The sequence below is a fragment of the Canis lupus genome, unplaced genomic scaffold (genome assembly GCF_011100685.1).
Source record: "Canis lupus familiaris isolate Mischka breed German Shepherd unplaced genomic scaffold, alternate assembly UU_Cfam_GSD_1.0 chrUn_S2130H2329, whole genome shotgun sequence".
Classification (NCBI taxonomy): Eukaryota; Metazoa; Chordata; class Mammalia; order Carnivora; family Canidae; genus Canis; species Canis lupus.
This window is the reverse complement of record NW_023331013.1, coordinates 5,997-32,590: the sequence shown is the minus strand read 5'-3', so window position 1 is coordinate 32,590 and position 26,594 is coordinate 5,997. Positions and strand designations below refer to the sequence as shown.

The 26,594-nt window shown below is 38.5% G+C and overlaps 1 pseudogene; it reads right to left on the bottom strand.

The window, feature by feature from the left end:
• The window catches only part of LOC119878946, a 46,740-nt pseudogene extending 20,812 nt beyond the window's left edge, over positions 1 to 25,928 (bottom strand).
• Positions 25,929 to 26,594: the final 666 nt, after the last annotated feature.

Below are 26,594 nucleotides of genomic sequence, written 5' to 3'. Positions count from 1 at the left end.
AATTACATGATGTACACATGGCGTAGTAAAGCTTCCAACTACACGTATATGTGTTTGTCCTCACGTTCTTCCTTAGGAACTGTAACTTCATTCATTATCTTTAAAGAATATTCACCAAATGGCTATTTTGACAAACCAGCCCCTTATCCACTAAACTCTATAAATCCTGAAGAATATCTACAGAAATAGAGAATTTCCTTTTTTTTTCCTGTCATGATGCAGTTGGAAATTGTGAGGATGTATTATAAATGAAAAAAGATTTTTTTTTTATAAAACACTTAATTCATTCATCCATGGAAGTCACTTAAATGACAGAGTTTTGAAGGACATATCTTATATTCTGAAATGATGTGAAAGTCTACGAATAAGAAAGAACAACGGTGGGGACAGTCCTGGATTGGATAGGATTCTAGTGGCTGTGCCGTCTTCATATTTCAGAGCATAAACTGATTGCTATATGTGATGAAGGCCAAAAAGAAAAATAAATTAAGTAGCGACTGAAGTTGCTGGTGTTATTGGGATGCCCTTAAAAATCACCCTCTCAAGTATTTTATATTGAGACACCATGGGATACCATATTACATGGAGCAGTTTTTCTCCTATCTAGACAGGGAAGCATACATTTTGTTCTTAAAATAATCAAAGCAAGCCCTTCTACCTGCAGGTGCCTCACTCTTGCTATTTTATTCCCCCTTTTACAACCCAGCGAATTTTGTCAGATTTGTACCTTCCCAGAAGTTTGACGTCAGTATGTAATTTTAAATATCTGGATATAGAGGCATACAAGACGTGTCTATCTCTAGCTCTGTGGTTCTTAGAGAGAAATGCTTTCCTTAAATATCTTTCTATTTCACAATGTGGACAGAATGTGATAAAAGCAGCTATCTATTGAAGAAGTGACTTATTTAATTTCAGAACCGGATCAGCTTGTCTTGAGGTTCTGGGAATGAATTTCTTCTTCCTGGTCTTAATAAGTGTTTGCAACTTCAAAGAGATGTAAGAGAATTCTTTGGTTGTTTTGCTAAAGATAGTCCACAACAAGACACTGATTCTTAGACTCTCAAGTGGAGAGGGGACTCAGATGTCACTGTCTTAGCATACTCCCTAAGAGATTCAAGAAACTCTTGTTTCTACTTGAGCAACTCTGATGCTGGGGATCTTAGCCAATTTCCTTCCATTTTTGGACCAGTTTTAATTGTTGTAAAATCTTTATGTTGACCCGAAGTCTATCCCTGTGTAATTTCTTCAACTTAGCCAGAGTTTATTAGTTTTTTAATATATAAACAGTTTCTTGAGCTCTATAGGAGCATTCTCAATATGCTTTAAAATTATGGATGTTGTTGAAACTGCACCATGGAAGAATCACAAAATCTATTTAGTAAGTTTTGAAAGTAAACTGTATTTATGTTAAAAAGTTCTCTTTTGTTCTTTCCCTGTAAGAGCACTGCAAAGAGTCAGAAGCTCTCAGTTCCAATAGTAGCTGTGGCACTGTGGGCAAGTCACATAACGTCTCCGATTTGTAGGCTCTTTTTTTTTTTTTTCTAGAATGACATCATAGGAGAGTGAAAAGGAGCAAGTAAAATAGACATGTTGGAGTGGCTTGAAAGCTCTCATGTGGCACTGTTGCTACTACTGTGTCACAAGAAATATACTGCTCAGTAATTTTTAGAGTTCCATCATTAAACCAAACTTAAACATCATCTCATAAAAGTGAACAAATTAAAAAGAACATTAGATGACATATCAACTCATTCTTTGCTTTATATGCTTTGCTATATCACTTAAGAGAAAGCAAATTTTTTGTTGCTTTTCATTAGCCTTTGCTCTTTGCTTTTTACTCTGGGAGATAATCTGAGGTCAGCTCTTCTTGGATCCCGTTGTGTTTTATTTACCTCCTCCTAGCCTCAAATATAAGACAAAGGTTAGGATACTGACTTAGGGCTCTGGATATTTGGCTTCATTTTAACTTTTCTATTTCTCATGCCTTTTTTTTTTTAAATTTAGTTGCATGCTAAGGCCACTTATAACAGCTGTATTCACTGATCAATGCTTTTATGATTTTTTCGTGTGTGTGATTTTAGTTGCAAATACCTGAAAACATGGAAGAAGAGCGGCTGGGTATCTGATGAGAGCTTCTCTTAGCTACTAAGGGGATCCTGGCCTGTTGCCATTTTAAAAAGGATGTTCAGAAACTGCAATCTGTCAGCATCAAGTAGGAAGCAACCAGAATTCTATAAGAGTAGAGGCTTTGTGGGTGGGTCTTGACAGTGTTTATACTATGTTCTATGCAGTGGAGAGGGGTCCATACACCCCTTTTTTCTGAAAGTAGAGAACTATTTCTGTCACATTTGTTTGACTCCATTTTAATTCTTATTTTGGTTAACTCCCAAAGATTGAACGCTTCGAGAAAATAGACTGAGTTAATTTATGTAAAGAATTATCTGTGTGTCAGTTTCCTTACTAAGTCTCCTCCCCTTCCAAAATGTAAGCTAAGTAAAGTCTACTTTATTTCAACATGATGTGATAGGACCTTGCATGGTTAGGTGTTTTTAAAATGATAGATTTCTCCCACATCTTGGAATTATAAACTTTGAAAAGCAGAATTGACGCTAGGATCGTTTTTATGTCTCTAATTTCCTTCACTGTTGAGTCATGTGAGTCATGTGATACTCAGAGAGTGTACTATGAGAGTGGTCTCATAAAGTTTTGGAAGTGTTTATCATTTTGTGGATGAGCCCAAACAACAGTTTTTTAGGTTTTCAGAGAGTACATAACCTGTCCATTTAAGGTAAACAACTTTCAATCCTGAAATGGACTTTTCTGATATTAAGGAGGATAAACAATATGTACAACGTATTTCTAACTTCTATTAGTATGATTATTAGTTACAAATATCCTTATAATTAATACGATGCAATTTCCAAGGCTTGGGGCCAGGGCCAGGTGGTTTGCAGAGTAACATGGTGATTTTCTATTCAGGTGTTGCCAGGATGTGTATGATATGGTGTTTGTGGCAAAGTTATCTCAAATGTATGTTATTTCATTCTGAAAACAAGAGTTATAGAGGACTGAATTTGGGGGTGAGTAGTAATGAACATTAAAGTAAATGAACTGTACTTCCCTATTCCTAGTTAAATTAAAACAATATAATTCTAAGCCAGGGTCTTTACTATTTCTCAGCTCATTCCAAATAACTGCCAAGCTATTTTATCTTCCCTTTCTTAAGTATGAATCATAAACCAGCTCCTATCTTGGCTGATATTATCTTTACAGACAAAAGGAAGATAATAATGCCTCAAGTTGTGGATGGGTGGTTTCCCATATGCTAGGCTGAAACATTTTCATTTTTATGGATAACCATAATTTACTTATGATGCACTAAGTAGATGTTTATCATTAGTATAAAACTGCAATAAAATAGTATCGTATAGAATTCTACATTTAGGAGAATATTACATATCCACAATAAACTGAGCTTTATTTTTAGTTTATTATAGGTATTTTGGAGTTCCATGGTAAATCTGATTACTCTGCTCCCTTCAAAGTCCTGTGTGCACATGTGTGCACATGCACATCTGAAATATTCTTTATGTGTTTAATTATTCCAAGTGTAAAGAGCCTCCTCTTCTATCTCTTGTGCACTCCCTCCCCAATCTCAGGTAGAGGGACTTGGACAGTAAGGGGTAGGAATCTGTTACAGCATGGCCAGATTGCTCTTCTTCTTGTTCCTATCGAACTGTGGAGAGTAGTAGGAGTTGTGATCTCTCTGAGAACTTTAATGAGCCCATCCTCTACAGCAGCCTGGGCTGATCTTCCTTATATCCTTCCCTTTAGGAAGGTAAGTCTGGAGAACAGAGTCCTACCTACACAAGCAATGCACAAAAAGTAAAAACAATAACAGCAACAAAAAAACCCTATCACTTGACCTTGCTGCTGTTCTAAGGATAAATTAACAGCGGTTCCTAGTTTGTAAGTGTCAAGGGTATTTGCTATCTACTAACTCATGTCCTATAGCCTGAGGTCTTCTAGGGAAGAACATTAATCAGACACAGTCTCTTTTATTACCTGGGTGTAGGCAGCCACAGAATAGCCTTGTAGCTCTGGGCAGAAGCTGCATTATGCTCAGTAGAGACAAGTTTCATATATGCAATTTCTCTTGTGTAGGGTGTTTGTCTTATGGCTAGGACTTTAACTGTAGGCAGCAAACCCAGATCTGGTGTTTATAGCTTGAGCTCTGGAGAACCCACACGTGGGCTTGCACCCAGCTCCACAGAACAGGGGTTCCAAACACAGAGGGTCCTCATGCACTTGCTTTGCCATTCATTTGTGTCCCCTTTTTATCCTGAATGCTAGCTACAATGGTTTCTAGAAACCATTCCATAGAATGAGATGATCTATAAAGATGAGTGACATAAGGTGGAACTGTCTGGCTACTAGACATACACCAAGAGGAAAACACTTACAGACATTACTAACATAAGGATAAGTTCATCCACAGCACATTTATTAATATTAGATTGTGAATTGTGGTCTCAGACACGACGCTATGTCTCCTACATGTAGGTCAAGGCTGCCTGACTTGGTTGGCTTAGAGGTTCAGCACTCACATGAATTGTGTGTTCCCACTGAATCAATCTGAATTGTACAGGATATAGGTAGTCTCTCTGGAGATTCTCTTTCTTTATAGGATTTGCCTATAAGGCAATTATGTGGGACTAAAGAACAACAGTTTGGAATTCTGGCTTTTCCTAGAACTGTCAGAACTGACATCCAATCTCAGGTCTCTTCACAGTTCAGGATGTGAAGGTTTGAACTGGTGAACCTCATATATAGCGTTTCTATCTCCTTACTTTTAATCCTTTTTGAAGTGCTAGGAACTGAAATGGCCACAAATTACCCCTTTTGGAGGCAAGTCACTAAAATACGGTTTCTGAGTGTCACAGTGAATAGGAACACACAGCTAAACACTGAGTTTAGAAAATTCCCAATGTGGCGTTACCTATGGCAGTCACAAAACCAAACCTGAAGAGAAAAATGTGACAACCAACCGGCAAATTCTCAGGTGGAACCCAGTGGCCATCTGTTGAATGAACTGGTAAATATATGAAGGCAAATCATATTAGCATTTTTTTTTAATAGTGGGAAGAATGGCAAACATGTAATGACTGGTAAATCTTAAAGAAATGCAGAAAAAATGCCATATTTGTTTTCTTCTTCATGGGGAGTTGTGATTTCTTTCTTTCTTTCCTTTCTTTTCTTTCTTTCTTTCTTTCTTTCTTTCTTTCTTTCTTTCTTTCTTTCTTTCAAGATTTTATTTATTTATTCGAGAAACAGAGAGAGAGGCAGAGACAAAGGCAGAGGAGAAGCAGGCTCCATGCCGGAAGCCTGATGTGGGACTCGATTCCAGCTCTCCAGGATCACGCCCTGGGCTGAAGGCGGCGCTAAACCGCTAAGCCACCCGGGCTGCCCAGGGAGTTGTGATTTCAATCCTCTTTCAAGTGTAATGGAGGACCTAAATGAAAAATGTAGAATTTTAAATGATAGTGGAAAGTTTTATGTTGCTACTGGACTCAACATCTAGAAAGGAAAGAATAAGGTATATAGATTCTAAAGGGGATTTTTTCCCTTTGGCATGCACGTAGTATTGATAGCTTACCATACACATCTCAGTTTGTGAATAAAAATACTTGGTCCCAGCAATAAACATCAGCATCTCTGGCAGGAAACTGGGCTAAGTGATTAAGCATATCACAATGTAGAGGGGGGATTTGTGTGCATATGTGTGTGTATGATTGATTTGTGTGTGCATGTGTTCTGATCCCTAGTCCAACAGACTGTATTCCAAGTTGTAATGAGATCACAAAAACTAAGTTACCTGCAGCATATCTTAATATACCAAGGAAAAATGAAAGATATTCATATGCTAAAACATCTCCTTCCATAATAGTTAAAAAAAAAGACACTAATCTATTGCAACTCATTTCCAGAAAACAAGTGAAAAATGTATTCACTTCAGGCCAATGCTGCTCAGGAATATTAGCACTCAGGTTTAACTTTCTGTACTTTAAGTTTTTTAATGTCCACATCAAGTGCTAACATCTGACATCTTACTAACACCAAAACAGGTGTCAACTTCATCTTATGCACCACATCCAGCAAACCCCGTTTCTAAATCTTGTATTATACTTGAACTGATGAGTAAACATAAATCACCAATTTTACATGAGAAAATGGTTCCCTTAAGGATAATATATATTTTAAAACATGGATTTGAATACCAAGTTTAATAGATCTGCCCTAAGAATCTTCCAAAGTAGAAGAAACTTAATTTGTCCTACAGAGGACTCCGCCCACCCTGATACAGATTTACACCTGAGCCACTGATTGTGCTCAATACTGAAAGAAAAAGTCAAAGAAAGATGTATCATTCTAACTCTCATTCTTCTTACTTCCTCCCCTATCACACTATTGCCCTGGGCTCTGAGTGGGCTGTTTTAAGCAGAGCATGACCTGCCTGGTTCCAGAAGTTTTCCTCCTGTTGCACGAATTCCTACAGCTGGATGTCAGCAAGTCCAACAGGACCTCATTTTTTTCTTGATCTCAATTCCTGATCAAGGTGTTTTGGAACTGCTTTCATTTGAGACATCATTTTTGAGGGGTGTCGGAGCATTTGTCTTATTTTAGACAATTTTGCCAACATTCTTTAGAAGGCAAAATTTGAATAAAATTTATCATTGTCGAATAATAGAGGATAGGGGACTAGTGGTTGTGTGTGTGTGTGTGTGTGTTTAACTTGGCTTTAATCAACTAGGGTCAAGTATACAAATTCTTACAGAGGCCAGAGGAAGTCTTTAGATATGATCTGCTGCTATGTTCCCTGGAGGTACTTATAGATACTATATACCACGGATATCTTTAAAAGGGGTATTCTCATCTAACAGTTATTTAGTACCCAGTAAATCTGTATTAACTAAGTTATGATTCCCTCTAAGCATTTGTCAGTTTTATTTGTTGCATAGTAGAGAGTATAGCAACTAGTGTAACATGGATACTAGAGTAAAGAGTATTTTGGTAGCAAAGTATATGCTTTCTCTACAATAAATACTCTAGCACATCTCTAGAGTATAGTAAAGTATAGTAAAGCTGTATAGTAAAGTTGATAGTACTGACAGTAAAGTCAAATAAAGATATTGCCTCTTTCATCTAAGCTCTGCATTCCACTGCAGGCTGTCTATAGCATATGTTTTAAAATCACCTTTAAAAATTTCTCAGCCAGAGATGGATTTCACAATTGCTTTGGGTTGCCACAGAGATTGGAGAAGGAATGAGAAGGAAGGCCAGGATGTGGATAGTAGTATTAATGGCACTGTGCACGTTAAAAGAAGATTTGAGGGAAATATCAAAGTTTGGGGATAGTTCAGAGATAATACAAAAGAAGCGCTTTTACCCTTTCATCCCTCCACGAGAACTAAAAGTTTTCTTTAGAAGATGACTTGGAAACTAAATAACTGCCAGTAAGATTTAAGTTCTTCTGCTGATCAATATGTACAGTTCGTAGGCACATTTGCCTGTGATTGCTTTCTTCATTATAATCAGATCTATAGATGCTACATTCAATAGCATCAACATTCTTAGCATCCTTCTATGACCTAAAACTTGACGAATCTATGTCAAATCCAATAACCCCATAACTCTGAGCATAGTGCCTGCCCTCCTGTAACTGAAAGCATTCTGTAAAGCTGGCAACCCCGAGTCTGAAATAGGTCTCTCCAAACAATAAGGGGCTCCCCGTATTCTTCTCTACTATAAAGATGGGTGCTGGCCATCCTGGTCATAGTGTTTTCTACTCTGGGTACAGATACAGTCTCTGTAATAATCCAGACTGCATTTGTTTTAAAGTCTACATTAAGACCCAAGTCCTAGCTTTCCATCCTGAGTGTGTATCATACTCTTCCTCTTCTCCATGACATGGATTCTGAAGCACTGTGAGGTCTGGAAATGTGAGGCTCCGTAGGTCAATGGAAGCTTGCTAGCCATTTTGTTTGTTTGTCTGTTTGCATCTTGTGCTTCAGCTGACATAGCAGGAAAGACCACTGGTTTCCTGTTCTCAAAGTCTCATGCTGCCCAATGAATCACAACAGCAGACTTTGTTAAAAGACAACGAAACAGACTAGTCTCACTGTATCCAGAATTATTAACCTAAAGACTAAGTTAAAAAAAAAAGATAGATCCAATAGGAAAACAGTCAGTCTACTAAACAAATAAGGCAGAGAGGTTTCAAAGACACTCTTGATGCAGATGTGCTCTCTGGATCTTGCTGTGATAAAATGCCATTGTTTTGAATTTGCTTCTACAAACTATATCATTTATACAGAAGGTGCCCATTAGTCTATCTCTATATGAGTTTGCCTCTGTTCAAACAGAAGGATCCTCATCGAATAAGAATGAGAATTTAAGTTAATGAGCCCCCCATGTAGCTGGGCTGGAGGTGGGGGGTAAGGTGCATGCTGGTTAGCCTTCCGTGCTCTTCCAGTGTTCTCGAAGACGACGGGACAAATGACTGGGGTTTTTGGCATGCAGGGGCCAGCTTGCTCAGGAAATTGTGGCATATAGAAAACAAAGCGCATAAACAAACTCTCCATCCGGGAAGCTGAGTTTAACAATTGCCTCATTAACAAGATCCAGGGAAGACAGGAAAAGAGGGGGAAGCCAATAGCGGATTATTATACAGTTCTAGACAGATGAAGCCCTTCAGCTTCCCCCCAAACAATCCCCGTAGTGTGGATTTGACAAAGTGGCACATTTAAGAGGGAACTCTCTCTTGCCATCAATGAGAGGCAGGCGCGCCCGTATCTGAGGGCCAAATGCAAGTCCCTGGAACTTGACTTTATCAGGAGACAAAGACAGAGGACAAGCAGCTACATCCACAGAGAATTAATTAAGAGCAAAAGGCGACATCCAGTGAATGTAATCAATAGTCTGAACACTGATCTCCATACCAACCACCATTGCTTTCTCCCCTTCTCGTTCTTTAAATTAGTGACATGAAAGTGCTCTTTGCAACTTCCTACTTCCATAGATGTTTCTCTGCTCCTTGGCTTTGAATTTCTCACACTGATCACACAGAATATACCCTTGAAGACCAACACCCTGATGCCAGCTCACGTTGCCTGCATGGCCGAAACATTCGGGGGGTAGAATCTTATCACGGGTACTTTATTTGTTTGGCTTTCTCCCTGCTCATTCCTCCACTTCATATGGGAAGTGTGTTCAAAGAAACGTGACTTTGGAACTGCCCAAGGCCCACACCCATTTGTCTTCACTGGACTGATTTAGTTCTCTCTCCCCTTAAAATGGCCCCTTTAGAACACACCGTAAAACCCCTCAGTAACTATTACAGTGCTGCCTGCAAACACAAAGTACTGGCTTAACACAACTCTTCCGGGGCTAGCATCTGTTTCTGGCTCTGTCGCCCCCCTCACCCTGCCCTCCCACCCAGCACACATCTCCAAAGCGCACTGCATGCAGTTGCCCTTCTCAAACCAGTGAAATCAATCCTATAATGTTGATCCTGCTTTCATCCCTGCGGGCAATCAGACAGGTCTCATTACTTTCAGGTTTCAAAGGCTACCAGAGACATCATTTGTCAAGACCAGGTTCATGGTTAGTCCTTTACCAAAGATTCTGATTTCTTCTTGAATCTGTGCTTTGAACGAATCCCTCCTACGCAGCACTGTGATCAGAGTGATTTGTCAGGTGTCCCTGCTGACTCCGGCTCTGGTCTAGCCCCAGCCATTCACCAGTAGCCTTTATTGCTTAAGGAAAATAGGACATCCTGCCTCCTGGGCACCAGCATGTGAATTCCCTATGTCCAGGACCGAAAGGGGTGAGAAGGGCAGATTTTACCAGTGTTTCCTTAAGAATGCATCGTCCGCACAGTGGATTATCTGCATAACCGCATGTGTGATGCTTTGCTTATGAATCCATGGCAGGGGTCTGTGTGTGAACAATTCTGGATTGTCGTCGGGTCTAATTTTACAGATATTACTTACACACACTCCCTTGCAACGGGTGAGAGTGTGAGTGCAGTAAGCGCCGTTAGTAGAATCAGAGCCCAGCCTCCCCGGCGGGGTGATTCCGTCTACGGACAGATGCGGTCACAGCGTTAGCACCGATACCACCTCCGGTTAATCTAGAACATAACGATGCCATAATAAACGAAACACTGAAATGGGGAAAAACAAACAAAAAAAAAGTGGTTTGTTAGGAAGAGGTTGATTCTTTGTACTCAGAATGTAGCAGGCAGGCAGAATCAAAAAAAAAAAAAAAAAAAGAAAAAAGAAAAGAAAAAAAGGTGAAATGTAGAATCATTAGGCGACCAGGACAGCAGAGCTGAGCGACCAGAACAAGTGGATGAGACAGGAAGCGTCGCTCCGCGTGTGTGAGGCTCACCGGCAGCAGCGAGTGTTCAACCATTTGGTTTTTATATGGCCTTGGAAGATACACAGGTCAGCTACGATCGATATTCCAAAGTTCAAAACAAAACAAAACAAACAAAAAAAAAAACAAAAACAAAAAAAAACAAAAAAAGAAAGAAAAGAAAAAAATACCTGACTGCTGATCAAAATATATGAAATGGATAAAAAGAAAAAGAAACAAACGAACAAAAAAAAAAAAACAAAAAACAAAAAAAACAAAAAAACAAAAAAAAACCCCAACCAAAACCAACCGAACATACCATGTTCACACACAAACAAAACAAGTGCGTGGGGCCATCAGGGAAGGTGGAATATTATAACAACACACGCGACATTGTTATACTATCCCACCCACCTTAATGAGGAGCCCTTGGGAGTAGTAGCTACGCCATAGCCCTTGGAATCCAGGTTTCCTCCCACTTTCATGGTGTCGCAGGCTTGCGCTGCTCGATGTACTCGTTCATCGTGGACTCCAGCAGGAAGGCGACTTGCCCTTGGACTTGCGCACGCGCGCCACGCCCTCCGCCGTGGTCCGCGTGAACACCGACGGCTCCGCCGACCGCATGTACGTCCACATCTTCTCGTACACCGCGATTTTGGATCTCTGGAGCGCAGTCCGCGTAAAATCAAGCACAGGGAAGAAGGGACGACACGTTAATACTGGCCGGACCCCGACGGGGACGAAGCCTTTTTAAGAACGCTCCCCCCCAACCCCCCGCCGGGAGGACGCGGAGGACGAGGACGGACAGACGGACGCCGAGGGCCCGGGCAGGGCCGGCGCGCCGCCCCCCTGCTCCTACAGAACCTCCCCACGCGGGGGGCTCAGGGCACGCGTGCTATCATTAAGTGTAGGATGCCATGTAGAGTGGGGCATTTACAATCATGTTTGCTGTCACACTCACAGCAAACCCCAGAAGGGCCAGCTCTGCAAATTCCCATTTAGCCCCTGCACTGAATCCTGTAACAGAGGACTGCTGCCATATTGTCTTTTTATTTATTTTATTGTATTTTTATTTTATTTTATTTTATTTTTATTTATTTTATTTTATTTTATTATTTATTTATGTTATTTTATTTATTGGATTTGAGGTATTTATTTTATTATGTATTTTATTTTGAGGTATTTTCTTTTATTTATTTGTATTTGATGTTTTAGTTGATGTTATTTAGTATTATTTTCTTATGTTAGTTGTATTTTTATTTTATTTATTTTATTATTTTATTTTATTTTATTTTATTTTATTTATTATTTTATTTTATTTTATTTGTTTATTTTATTTTATTATTATTTATTTATTTGGTTATTTTATTTATTTATTTTATTTTATTTTATGTTATTTTGTCTCTTTCATGCCTTTAAGTTTTAAGATGTGGTAGGAAGAGCGGTCCCCTACCCCTGATGTCACCCTAATCACGTCACAGCTAGGCACGAAGGAGGAGGAGACGCAGTGGGCCCGCACCCCAATGTCCGCAACGCAAGAGGCAAGACTCGAGGTCCACCAAACGGTGTGCACTTTTTTCTAATAAAATCTCCAACAAGAACGCATTAACGGGAAGGGATTCCTCCTCCGTAGCTACACGCTGCCAGCTGTAAAATCAGCGCCACCGAGGTGAGAAGCGTGACACCGAGAATACGGTCAGGAAGGGCTGAGCACGCTGTGTGTGGGGACACGTGTTGAGCGCACTTATCTCCAAGAACACTGGGTGATGGTTGGGAAGTGATTGCATCACTATGTTGCACACCTGAAACTAATATGGACATCGTATGCCAATTACACTTCAATAATAAACATTTTAAAAAATCTTCTCCAAGTAAAAGGGAACCTGAAAAAAAAAGGCAATTCTTGTTTTCTTATATATTTTTGGGAGCTAGTCTTTCTAACACTTTCACTTCAGCCAAGCAGTATGTCTATTTCCGTCTATTTGGGCTCCCACTACTTAATTTATCTAGAACCTTCTGTGAGTGTCTGCATTCCTATTATTTTTCATCATACAGACATTCTAAAGGTGAAAATACATCCAAAGGAACGCAAATGTCCCCAAGGGTACATTCAATGAGTTAGAAAAGCCTGCATCTAAGCATGGGGGCAAATCCTGAGTAGCATGTATATTCATTTTACATGAACCTTCCTTTGTTTACCAGAATATAAAATCCAGTAAGAGACAGATCTTCAATAATCAACAAATAGACTGACTAGCAAACTTCAGATATGTTTCAGGACAAAAAATCAAATGATTCGAATAGACAAAGAAACTGATTAAAACTGATATTTAAAATTTTGGTTTCAGAGGATGGCAACTCAGTAATCAATATCCTATACAGTAAGAGGTTTGCATAGTTGGACACTACTAAAAAACTAGATATTTTTGTTAATGTATATTCAAATGGTGGTAAATATCAAGATGGAAAATAGACATCCTGTATTGTCCTGTGAAGTGTTTATGTTATAACACTTAAAAGTATTTGCAGTGATAGCTTGTGGGGTGTGTGTGTCGGTAGCGACAGGTTACCTCTGCTATGGGAATCCTCACATTAGGAAACTGCGTGCCAACACTAAATGTAATTGCAAGGTTCTATGTGGGTCTTGGACAGAGAAGTATCTGGATCCAGACCCCTCATCCTTGGGATCCATTAGGGAGCCTGTGGTTCCTGGCCCCAATCATTCCATCTTTAATAATAGAGTTCTCTTCCAGAGAAGTAACTCTGCCGTTTTTTTAAAAATATTTTTTAAAATTTATTTATTCATGAGAGAGAGAGAGACGAGAGAGAGGCAGAGACACAGGCAGAGGGAGAAGCAGGCTCCATGCAGGGAGCCCGATGTGGGACTCGATCCCGGGACTCCAGGATCACGCCCTGGGCCGAAGGCAGGTGCTAAACCATTGAGCCACCCAGGGATCCCTAACTCTGCCATTTTATAACAAGTTTCAATCTCTGAAAAACCATAAACTTTCTGGATCACCAGATGATACAGAAGTCCTTAAACATTTATTCTGATTATTTCCATTTAGAGAAATGTTGGTAAATAACATCCTTTCAGTGTATAATCACTCTTTAAATGCATTGATAACTTGACTTGAGAGGTTCACTTAGAAGGGTACAGAGGTCCACATACACTGGTTATTTCGTCCGGTGTACTACATTGAAAACAGAAGAAGTAAAACCTGGGTATTATTTTGATTGAAAATTTTCTTTTGAAAATTTTTTAAGAATATTGAGAGTCCAGCTAATTACCTGGCAATCTTCTAGTTACTGTTCAGGCATCTTACTGAAAGGGATCAGAACCGCTAAATAAAACTAACACAGCAGAGTAGAAAAAAGAGTTGTTTAGGGCTTGGTAATTATGCAGATAATTTAATTATAGAATGCAATGAAACCTTAAAGCTAATGATTCCTTTTTAAAGAATAAAGTATCTTTAGGCCGCAGATATCTTTTAGAAGTCCATTTGCATAATACTAATGTGAGGGAAATTACCTGTGGCATTTGTTTAAGTATATTGAATCATATATGCCGTAAGTGCAAAAGAAGTTACGTTAATTCCTTTAAAGTCTAGAAGAAAGAGGAATCCGTAGCATAGTTGTGCCACACTTAGCAAGCCTTCTGTATGAAGGAAATTATAAAAATGCAGCTTCCCGGTGGAAAATAGGGGAATAATGAAAGCGACTCTTTAGGGGAAAAAAATCACACTGTTTGTCACTCTGTGAAGGTTTAGGAATCCTGATTCTGATTTCAAGGTGAATGGCGGTAAATAAGGTCGCATCTCATGGGGAAGGGGTGCCTGGGGCATTCAGAAAGGGAACACTAGAAATCATATCCCTGCACTGTATTTGTGACAAAGGAGGTGTATACTAAGGAGTGAGGGCAAGCACCACCTTTATAAATTTGATGAGACAGGCTGAAAGGAAATTTCTGCAGATCCAGCAAACTCATGAATACAGTGATAATGGGATTTCCAGTCCCCAAAACCTCCAACTGTAATGTCTTTTTAAGGATCAGGTTTGGGGAGTGTATATGCTCAAGGTAATTGGCAGAGATAATACAAAAGTCATTATTTTTTTTTTAAGATTAGAAAAATCTCAGATTTCTGTATTTATTGTGAAGTTCAATGCAGAGGAAGCTTATGATTTCAAGCATTATTTTATTACTTAGAATATTCTTGGAGTTTTAAAAATGTGCTGTCCTTAAAATTTCTCAAAAATTAAGTATCCTGCCTTTCCTGTTTTTAATGGAAAATATGTACAAATGTCATGCACTATAGTTAATATTTACATTGTTGCCAGGTGAATTATTTTCTGCTTCCGGCAGCTTATGCAGCAAGGCTGATGTGCACAATATTTGATAATCTTATAAGCTCTGAGATAGTAATCACCTCATTTATGCATTCCTGTTTATACTGAAACAGCCACATCTGAACTGCAATGAAAATCGGTGTGCACACATCAGGTGTGTAATAATGCTGAAGCACCAGCAAGGCTGCCGTTAAGTGACAGGTACAGACTTTCCTTAAATGCCTCTGTGTTTATGCTTAACAAGATACACAGAACACAAAACATACCAAGTTTCATAATGGGGCCAAACCAAGGAAACGGTTGAATTTGGATGTAGCCCCCCCCCCCCAGCACCCCCTTAGCCTAATTCTTCTCTAGTTGATTGTGACTGCAACATTTTTTGAAGCCCTGAGTATAGGTCACTGCCTGAGGCAGTTTAGCGGAGCTGATAGATGTACCATTACTGTGTTCCTACGAGAAAACATTTTGACAAGTACAAAAATACCCTTCACATTCTGTTCCTCAACCCGTCAGACAAAATGGTTTATTTAAACCAGGTCATCATCTGTGGGAGAGGACGGGGAACATAGGGTAGGAAATGAATTAGATTTCTATCAGAGAACCCAAGTTTATGCATTTCTGAAAGTGTGCTGCCAGGGAAAATTATTTTCCTGTCCCATTAGGGTTCAGACCGTTCTGCAACAATAAATGCCTTATAAAAAATCTTTCAATTTTTAAAACTGGAGTTGGGTGGGAGCGAGAGGAGAGAGGCACTGGGTGACCGGCACAGCCTCTCTGAAAGGCTCTTGCAAATCCAGCAAGCCGGCTTTCCTTATTCCTGTATTTCTTATCAATATAGTCTCTTATCTACCTCACCAGTTTTTAGAATTTGGAACAATTTTTAAAAGCTCTATAAAGATTAGAAATAAATATTTTCAGCATGCTTGATGCCAAAGAGCTTTATGGTGAGGTTATTGCTGACATTTTTTTCAGGGAATCAACATGACATTTCTTTCTCCCTTTATCACTCAAGGCAGAATGATGAACCTGCAAATATTTGCCTTATTTACATGAAAATCAGTTGTCATTTGTTGGTAAAAATGCAAGTGATAGCCACAAACTTGTATTCCATTTTGATGCATACCTCCAATGGTTCTAGGCAAAGTTACTGAATTTTACCTACTTACTTTTTGGTGGAAGCAGTTACAGATTTACAGATTTCCAGCAAGGAACTGAAATTATGCTAAAATGTGAACGTTTCTATCCAGGAAGCTTTAAAGACTGGGATGCACTCAGTAAGTGTTAAAAATTTGAAAAAAAAAATTTGGTCAGTTAAGTTTATCCACAGAATATTGTTAATAAAATGTATTGTCATGAGCATTCTTTACAGTTTTAGAAAAATCTGCAAATACTTCATAATTATTGTAAATGTTTCATTATATCTACTAGCAATGCTCTAAATTGTTGACAAGGACATTGTTCACTGCCTGGTTTTATTTTGTAAACAATGTCCAGTGATGGGTTTGACAGAATTTTTGAGTGATTTGATTCTTAATATAGTATTATGTAGTATATAAGGATACTTTTTTATTTTTTATTTTTTTTTTTATTTTTTATTTTTTTTTATTTTTTTTTTTTTTAAGGATACTTTTTTAAAAAAGAAAAATCTCTTACTGACTTCAAGTAGATGAAAGTTTAAAAAGTAGGATGTTTTGTTGTTTTTAATTTCCAAGCTGAGTGAGAAAGTGATAAGCATATACATTTAAAATGACAATGTAATCTCCAAGTACTGTATACATAAGCATGCACTTACTTCAAAGGGCTGTCATTATTTTTACATGAAAGCTTAGACAATCGGGAAATATCTTGACTTCTAAATTATTAAATACCTAGATTAACTGAGATTAAACGTAAAATGCCCTCATATTACTTAGGTAAATATTTGTGAAAATGTTACTCTGGCTACCTTTTAGTGCTTTGTTTTATTATTTATTTATTTATTTATCTATTTATTTATTTGTTTTTATTTATTTATTTTTTTAGTGCTTTGGTTTTAAAGTCACAAAATGAATCCTTATCTCTGACCAGACATTATCAAGTTGCGTGTCTCCGGATTTCAGTAGAAGCAGAGTAAAGGAGTTTCATGGATCAAACATTCATCCTCCTAATAAAATACACAACTAAAAAAAACACCAGAAACAAACAAACGTAAAACCCAATACCTGCCATCCCGATAGGGAGCCAAGAAGGGGTCACATCCACATGTGAAAATTATGTCAGTTTGAACAATTTTATGCAGAAAAAGCAGAGACAAGAGCAGCATACACCATACCTTAGAAGGTGTCCAGAGCCTAAGAGTTTCTGTTTACCATCCTTTTTTTACATTACTTTGAAGTCCGTTGTTACAGAATAGATTATAGACTATACCTCATATGAGGAATATGAGCTTCACTTAAGGTTTTGGTTTCAAATGCACCAAATTAAATGTATTCTTAAGACAAACAAAACAAAACAACCTTGCTTTCATTTTTATGCTCTAACACCAAAGGATACATAAATTATAATCCTCTCAGAGGCAGTAATCATAGCATTATCAACACTGGAAATCTTTTGGATAAGTTACATTAATAACATTGTGTGAATTACCTTTCTGTTGTTACTTTTCCTTGGGTCTTCTCTTGCAATGTGAATAAACAAATTAGCTTTTGCCAAACCAAAGTGATTATAAAATCCAAGTAGAAGTATTAGCCATTAAACACAGATTACTGTTATATTTGCAAAACCTGCAATAGCTAGCGGTTGGCAACCACTGCCTGAATTTCAAAATCATGAACATTTCATGGTTAGTTTTTCCTTAACTCTGAATTCTGAAATTCTTTGGTTGACCCTGAATCCAGTGTTCCATAGGCAATTTCTGTTTGTTTGGCCAGGTCTTCCGCACTTTCTATGGGGGGAGACCATTCGCTCAACCGTCGGAAAGCGGCGAGGTTAGCGGTATAAGATGATATAATGATGAGTGTAAGAACCACCAAACACCTCCAACAATTCGACCTGAGAGGGATCTAAACATGGATAAGGTAATGCACATTTTCCTTTCTCTAACCAACATAGAGAAAGAAAAGAAATATCATAAATTCACATGTTATGTTTAAAATCACAATGCAATTATCATTTTGTTTTCTGGCAGTCCACTCCAGAAGATTCTAGACTTTCTGAATCACCTGATGCCTTTTTCATGCCATATCGAATATATGAATGCCACTGAAAATATAGAAAAGGTTTCCTTTTTATTGTTTATCAACAGGAATGTGGAACGTCATGCCTTTGCTTCAGAGGTAGAAAGGGAACCCTTACTTAAATATCCTCGATATCCTCCCCCTCCACAGTTTAGCACTCTGCCAATTAGGGTGCAGACTATGGGTGATAGGATAAAACACAGCTGTGTGGTTGCACCAGCAGCATCCTTTCTCTCTTTGTGGTATGTGAAATAGCAGTACGTGTTAGCAATGGAACGGTCCTCAGATTTCACAGGAGCTGGTGGATGCCCTTCTGAAGAACCTGGGCCTGCCTTTGGATAGAGCCCCTGCCAGGGCAGGTGGGACATGTGCCCACATGGGCTGGACCAGAGGAGGGCATACACTGGTCTCAGAGTGACCTCCGCTGAGGATTGTTTTGTTTGTTTGATATTTCATTTCTGATCTGAGTGGAGGGAGAAGCTATCTCCTAATGCATCTTTACCTAATGCTCCAAGAATGTCTCTCTGCTGCTGCCAACATGAGACCAGAGCATGTGACTTGTCAATGTACAGCATGACAGCATTAAAAATGGATGCCAAAATCTCAAAAGAGAAAAGTTCTCCCCCCCCCATCCCTTTCCCTGGTATCAGGGGTGTGTGGGTGATGTAGATGCACGGGGAAAGTGAGGGTGGAATGAAGAAAAAAATCCATGTCATTTTCACAATTGATGCCACTCACTGGACCATCAAACTATTTAAAATTCCTGGAACAGATTGTTTTTTAAACATTTTTTTAATGTAAGAAAAAATTCATATTTTTCATGACATTTCTAACTTTAAAATTCTCCCTTCTTAAACATTATTATATAAGTGACACCTGCCTGGTTTTTTTTGTTTGTTTGTTTTTTGGTACCTGTTGGGTTTAACTTAGCATTTGCTTAAATCCTGGTTTTCAGAACCATTATGAGACTTGCTTTGCTTTCTTTTCATTTCATTGATTCAGAGTCACTGACTCAGATCCTAGGTTATTAGAATTTAAACACATTTATCATTTTTCCTGGGTCTTAAGGAACATAGAACTGCATTTTGCCTAAAATATCTCCTTTGAGAAAGCATACACTTCCTTAAAACATCTGTATAGTTGTGATACTAATATAAGTCACTGATATTTAAGTTCAGTCCGTAGCTTCTCCTACTTGTGGTTATTTTTTTCTGTGGGAGAAGTTTGATGTTTTTCATGCTGCAATAGGACATTGGCTACATTTTTGGCAAACATAACTAAAAAATAACTAAAATCCGTTGGCACTGGATTTACCACTCTTAAAAATGTCCTTGTGGCATCCAAAGGAAGCAAGCCATGACTCCACAGATATTGAAAAATATGTCTATTAAACTGACACAGAACGAGATTGCTAACTGCCCACAGCTTGGTTATTCATGTTTTTTGTTACACAGAAAATGTCTAATCTTGGTACTTGCTCCACCAACTCAGGTGTCAGGTTAAGTCCTGTGGCAGAAATCTCCCGTGACATACATGGGATGTAAATCAAGGTCAAAATTAATTTTTAAAAGATGAGCAACAGCAACAATAACAAAAACTTTTGATTTTGAAAAGGAGGCAAAATGAAAATAAATTCTTAGTCTGACAATTTAGATGCTCATTTCCTATCTGCCAGACCATTGAAGGAAATATTAATACTAACTATCTTTGAGAGTTCTGAGCAGTTGCATACTTTCCATTAGGAAGTTCATCCTTGGGATGTGTCCACCTTTGGTGCTAACTTGGAAAAACTGGCTATGAATGTACTTTAGACTAATTTGGGAATTGCAAGTTTTTTTTCTGTGTTTCAAATTAATGCTCTGCCTCCAGGAAAAGAATGTGTAGAGAGATATTCCATACAATACTGAGAATTATTGGGGAGTGGTGAAGAAGGAAGGGTTTTTCAAACTAACCTGGGTGAAATGTCACATCCTTGCTGCATAAAGGCACCCAGGGAAAACCAGAGGCTGTTAAAGATGCCAAACTCATTGGGAGGCTGGTCGCTGGGTCCTTCCTTTCCATCCTCTGGCTCTTCTGTATGCCACTCATATGGACTAAACCTGCTAACTAGGAATAAGACCACGCTGACACCAATGTAGGCAAAGACTATGCACATCCAAATCTCATAGGCCAGAGGATCCAAGAAGGAAAAACCACTCTGGTTTAGATTTCTGAGGCTTTTTGATCATTATAGAGATGCCCAAGCTCATGAAGGGCTTAGAGAAGTCAATGACCTCCTCTCGGACCAAAGTGATTGTCAGAGGGGCAATAGCAATCTCTGCTTTCTATAAGAGAAAAGACACATGAAAACACATAGGTTAATGCATTTCATGAAGCAACTGGCACTGGATTAATCCACCTCAAAATGAACTAGTTATGCATTCATTCTACATTTTGAAGAGGGACGCCAACAGTTGCCTAAGAACAGTGATAAATACAAAGATGAACAGTGAACTCTTTTCCTAGGAGAATTTACCACTTAAATTGCACAAGGTATTTTTTTTTTATCAGTGCTGGTGATCAGATGGGAACAAAGAAAACCAGGGAAAGAGTGGACATAAGCAGAAAGTAACCTAAATTCAGATAACTGTGTTAGTCTTTAGGATGTGTGCCGGGCCAGAGGAGGAGCCTAGCTGCCTTCCCACAGGGCTGACTCTGAATTTCTTGGCCAGAAATTGCTTGCTATGTTTGCAGCCCTTTCTGTTTCACTTGGAATGGTGCCACTGACTCATGACTTGGCCGCCCCTTCATATTATGAATGCAAATATCAAATGGTCCTTTTGTGATTCCTTTCCAGTTGTAAGAAAACCTACCCTACAGTCTGTGTTTGGAGGATGGAAGAAACCCACTGCTTGATGACATTTTTCCAATCCAGCGCACACAAAAATCTGGAAATGGGCATTTATTTTCTTCCTATTCACATAGTTTGATTTTCTACTTTGAATTTGTAACACAGCTTTTGGGAAACAGTGGATCTAGGTCTCGGCTAGTATGATCATACGACACAGCTTCCGTGTTTGTTCTGTGACTTGGAGCCAATTTGTCTGAGCCCCCTTTCCATGTCTGTACAGCAAGGACACTCTCCTGTCTGCCTCCCCACATTCCTGTGATTTTCCATTAAAGAAGTCCTAAGAAAATCCTTGTGAGCGTTGACGGAGGGATCATGTATCTGATGCTCAACTAAATATCTTAACACTCATGATAACGCTGTTTTATCACTTTTTAGATGCTGGAACTGAGGACTCAGGTGAGTTGTAAACATCATGGCTGATGTGTGATTGGAGTTGGGTGTGTCTTCCATAAATCTTGTGATCTCTAAACTGAATGAAATAAAGTGTCATGAAAACAGTATGAACGGTTACATGATCTACAGGTGAACAAACGTTATTTGATCATCTTGAAAGGAAAATATTGGCATTAAAGTGGAATCAGAAACACTGTGAGGCATGTGTGCTCTTACACAGAGGCTGCCACCCTGCCACCCACCCTGGGAGAGCTCAGGTGTTGCTGCACACCATGGCCCGCAGCTTGGTACCAGGGGATCTGGAGGCTGGCAAGGGGGTGTCATTAGGCCATGATGCTGCCCATTGGGTGGTGGAGCATTAACCCTAAGTGCCCTCAAGTGAGAATGAACGTAGCTTACAGCAGAAATGCCCACACACACAAAAGTTCAGGCTCACTGCCTGGAGGCTATTATTATTATTTCTGCCATATATTACCTGTATAACTTTCATTACGCAAGTAATACATGTAACTAGCAATGGAAAAATCAGTATAAAAACAGAAAATTAAGATAAGTCACCTCCATTCCCTTCACCTACTCTTGCTTTTTCTTCATATATGCCCTGCTAGACATGGTCTGATGAATAATATTTTTATTTTAAAAAGGGATAATACAAAACACAACAGTTTATAATTCCTCTACTCAGAAGTATTATGATGAATTCCTTTTATTTTTATCATATACATTAAAAACTAGTTAATGATTGCAAGTGTTTTATCATATGAAAATATCAAAATTTGCTCAATCTAGTTCTTATTTTAGGAGAACCGTCTATGCTATGCTGTTTGCCAGGTTTACACAATTTCAAGCTTGGATGATGCGAACATCTTGAAGACAAACCCTGGTACGTACCTTAAGTATTTAAGATGAATTTTTAGAAATGGGATTGCTGGTCTAAGTGGTAAACAATCCTTATAATGGTCACGATTTGTTTTGTGAAACTTTTCTCCAGGAATATCACACAGACTTCAACTGTTGCCAGCACTGTGTGGATACGTCGCAGCTATGAATGCTGGACAGCCCTCTGTGTCTTCACTATTGTTATCTCTGCCAGTCTGACCCATGGAAAGCTAGATTCATTGTGTTAATTTGAATTTATTTTTATGAATCCAAATGGCCACTCTCCTTTTTTCTTCCAATGTCCTAACCTGCCCTTATTTTCCATATGGCGTATTTATTTTTTAACTAACTTGTAAGTGCTTTTAAATATATTCAAAAAATTAACTTTTATTTTCCATATATGCTGCAAATATTCTCCCTGTCCAGTAATTGTTTTGTTGTACACAACTTAGTTCACGGTACTTCATTGCAATATATATGTATTAAATTTTGCTGCAGCCATACAGAATTTTCTTTCTGTGTTTTCAGCCTTTGGTTTGTGCCTAGAAAAATTCTTCTCATATCATATGACCAGTGTCGATCATGCAATATTTTATTCTTGTACCTACATCCCTTTAAACTTGGTATCATATGTGATGATGTGCTCCAAACATGTTAATCGTCCAAGTGGATGTTCTGCTGTTGCGACAGGAATAATTGAGTAAATGAATCCTATCACTGATCTTGAAATGCCACCTTTTGCATACCAAGTTGTCAGGTGTGGTGTTCTTATTTTATTTACATAAGCTACCACTAATGAGGGTGAAAGCCTTAAAAGAAGAGAATTAAAGTTGCTCCTGCATATGAAATCAGGTGCGAGGGGAGGCAAACACTGGATCAGAGTGTGACATGATGGTTGATGAGGACAGTTTTGAAGTCTGACAGGTTGTGTTTTGAGACAGCCAAGTGAACAGAGAAGATACAGCTGGCTTTCTCAGCTAGGATTGGAGATGTGGACATCGTGTGCCTTGTTCCATGACCCTCTTAGCCATTCCAGAATGAAGTATGTAAAGTTTTTCCTGCAAGAACTTGATAACACTTGGGCTCTTGAGGGCTTCCAGAGTGAGGCCCATGAGCCCACATTTTTAAACACGTACCACAGGTAATCCTGGTGCTGGCAGGCCACGGAATGTGCTTGGAGGAGTACTCCCCGGAATTAAAATCCATGCACACAAGCAGAGCAGGGCCATTGAAGGCGCAACAGAAGACACAGAATGGACTTGGTGTGGTGCACAGGGCCACAGCAGAAAGGCCCTGGAGGGCAGAGGAGATTCCTGTGCTTCTTGGCCACCACCAGGTGTGTGCTGAGGCCACCATGTGTAGGGTTTTCCAGAACCACTTTTTTTCCAGAAGAACTCCAGTAACAGAGCTTACAAAGAATAATGAAATAATAATAGTCAATAACAATAATATAAATAATGGCTTCAAAGTGAATCATTTTACTATCTAATGTGCCTTTGCTGGACAGGAGAGAATGGATAGAGCTCCACCTTGGGCCCTGGAAATCGGGCATTCATTGTATAGCAGTAAGAAAGTAAAAAATAAAATGAGAAGAAAGTTCAGACTTTGCAGGACACCAGAATGAAAATCACCAAATCTACAGGAAGCATAAGAGACATGGAAGAAGATTCCTTTTGGGAAAAACTCAAGTGGCAGAGATGAGGGAATTTAAACCTGGCAGAATAACTGATGATTGAATACAGTGAGTACCAGCAAGTGCTATGTCTCTCTTTGAGAACTGCTTGACCTCAGGGCTGTGTTACTGGGACGTGTGCTATGGACACAGTGTTTGGTTGACTATGCTCTCTCTTCATGTCACCTGTTTTTCTCACGTGAACAATGTGGTCAGAGCCCACGCAAAGGGGCGAGGCTGGACTTCCCAGTGGGTAGGGACTCTGGAGAAGAGATACGTGACAAATGTCGTAGAAAGTTACTTGGGTTAGTTACACCATCCATAACTAATTGGTAATCCAAGTAGGTTTTTTTTTTTGAGATGAAATACCCAACAGTGTTTTCTAAAGAAAATGAATTACTGTAGTTCTCACAACTTGAATCATGTTTACATTTAAAATCTTATTGTCTCAAAAATTAAAAATATTACTAAAAGTTTAAAATATTACCAAGAAACAAACACATCCTTTTTGTTTGGAACCTAAAGCTCATTATCAAACTGTTGATGAGCCATGTGGTAAATTCCTTTTTGATTTTCTTAAAACTGAATTTTTTTTTTCATTTAGGGCAACTAACAAGTTAGCAGTTCTTTTTAAATGAATATAAAACTAACTGATTGCTCCTTAATGCCAAACAATTTCCTCTTCTGTGGAGGTTACAGCTACTGTATGATACTGGTTGGAGAAAGTTTGTGGCGTAGAGGTCGGAAATCCAAGATGCAGAATCAGGAAACTACCAAATTGTAGTTCTGGCTTGGAAAAGGAGCCCCTCTCCAGACTTCTATTATTGTCCTCAATCATTGAGTCTTTACTCTCTTCTAGGGAAGGATTACTCTTGTGTCATTGTTTCAAAAGGGTCTTGTGAAGATGAATTAGAGAGTGCTTTGAAGGTGAAATCTGTGAAATATGAATTGGCTTACAGAAAATTTCTGTACACTGTGAGAGTACACTGTGAGTGTATGTGACTTTTATTGGTTACTCAATGGGCACAGCTCACTGTGAGCTCCAGGTTTTGTTTCTGGACTTTGGAAATATCATGCATCACCAACATTTGTGAACTGCTGGTTTCATTGTGATACTCTGCAGTGATAGCTGAAGAAACCAATCCTGTTCTTATTCAGGCAGGAATGTCTACATTGAATTTGCCCTTGGTGATCAATGTGTGTACTCAGTATCTGGTAAACTCAGAGGGAAGGGCCAGACGTGCATTTCTGTGAGGCCTGCTATGGAATACGCTCCAAGTTTTGTGTTTCGCTATGTCTAAAAAAATGATAGCACTGCATAAAGTTTAAATTTACTGTGTTTAGCAGATCTATAAGAATCTCACATTATTGGTGAATATTTTATAGATGCTAAAGTAGTTTAATGATTGCTTTACCAATTATGTAAAAGATATTGACCAGTAAGTACAAGCAACAGGGGTACAAGTAACTAGTTAAAATTAGGCCCAACTTTATACTGCTGGAGGAAATCTGTTCCTTGAATTATCAAGTAACATTCATAATAGATTTGTTTTGTAGTTCTTAAAACAACATGGCTAGAGTAGAGTGGCATCGAGCTTAAGAGAATGGTCATCACAGATACTGAAGTCACTTTTTTTTTTTTAAGAGGACATCATATTTCAGTTTTTTTATCTTTCCTGACTTTGAAGTTATGAGGTATTAGCTTCTCTCATTATTTGGAAATTGCACCATAATGAGCTAGAGAAACATCTGAACATGGTAGATGCCTCTTGAATGTAACTGCAAATTTAAAAACAGCAACAGGTCTTGAGATATTGTTATATGCCCAGGTGAAAAAAAGTTTCAGGTTTATGTAAGTAAATTCGTGAATAAACTGGTCTGCTTACCCCATAAACAAGTTCTCCTACCATCCCATTCCAGATTTTTGTGTCCGCGTCCCTTGCTCCATACTTTCCATCAGGGACAATGGCAATTTTATACTTGATACCAATATGTTTTGCAATTTCAGATGCCAAATCTACACAGTATCCTTCATACTTGTCATTTCCTTCAAACATTTCGTGATTTTTCTTGTACATAACATATGGGGATTCCTATAATGAGAGAAGGAGAACTGTAAAGGAGAAATTATAAAACATGCAAAAATCTTTATGCAACTTTTCAGCTGCAGAATTTGACAAAAAGATTAGATTTAATATTAGTATACGCACTGATTTTGTGTGGCTAGAAATCAATAATAAAACAGATGAATATAGAAATATGCTTAGAAGTATATCCAGTTACTTTATATTGGGTACTAAAAGTGAAACCTTTCAAAATAGTTTTTTCCTGAGGGACTATTACATACCTAGTGCCATGATCATGACAGGAAAAATATAACATTAATAATTGTCTAGGGAAGCATCAGCCCATCATCTTTGGTAATGAAATTAGTATTTCTAAAATATCGCATGAAGTTAGACTACTTAGTAGGTATTCAAGGTAACAGGTCTCCTTATTCCGTGTCTTGTTTAGCCATGTTTAATTGCAACCTCTTTTAGGAAAGAAGCAAGATGCTTTTTTTTTTAAACTCTCTAGCATTTTGCTGAATGCCTTTCTCAGAATGGGTTCTAGTGAGTTCAGTGAAGAAATGAATAGTTTAAAATATTCTATATACTAGTTTGCATTAAATTGGCTTTCCCAAAACTGTCCAATATTTTGGCTTTAGTGAGGCCTGTGGTGTGTGAAGGTTTCTATTATAAAATATGTTTCCAACGAAAGCTAATAATCTTCCCCCAGT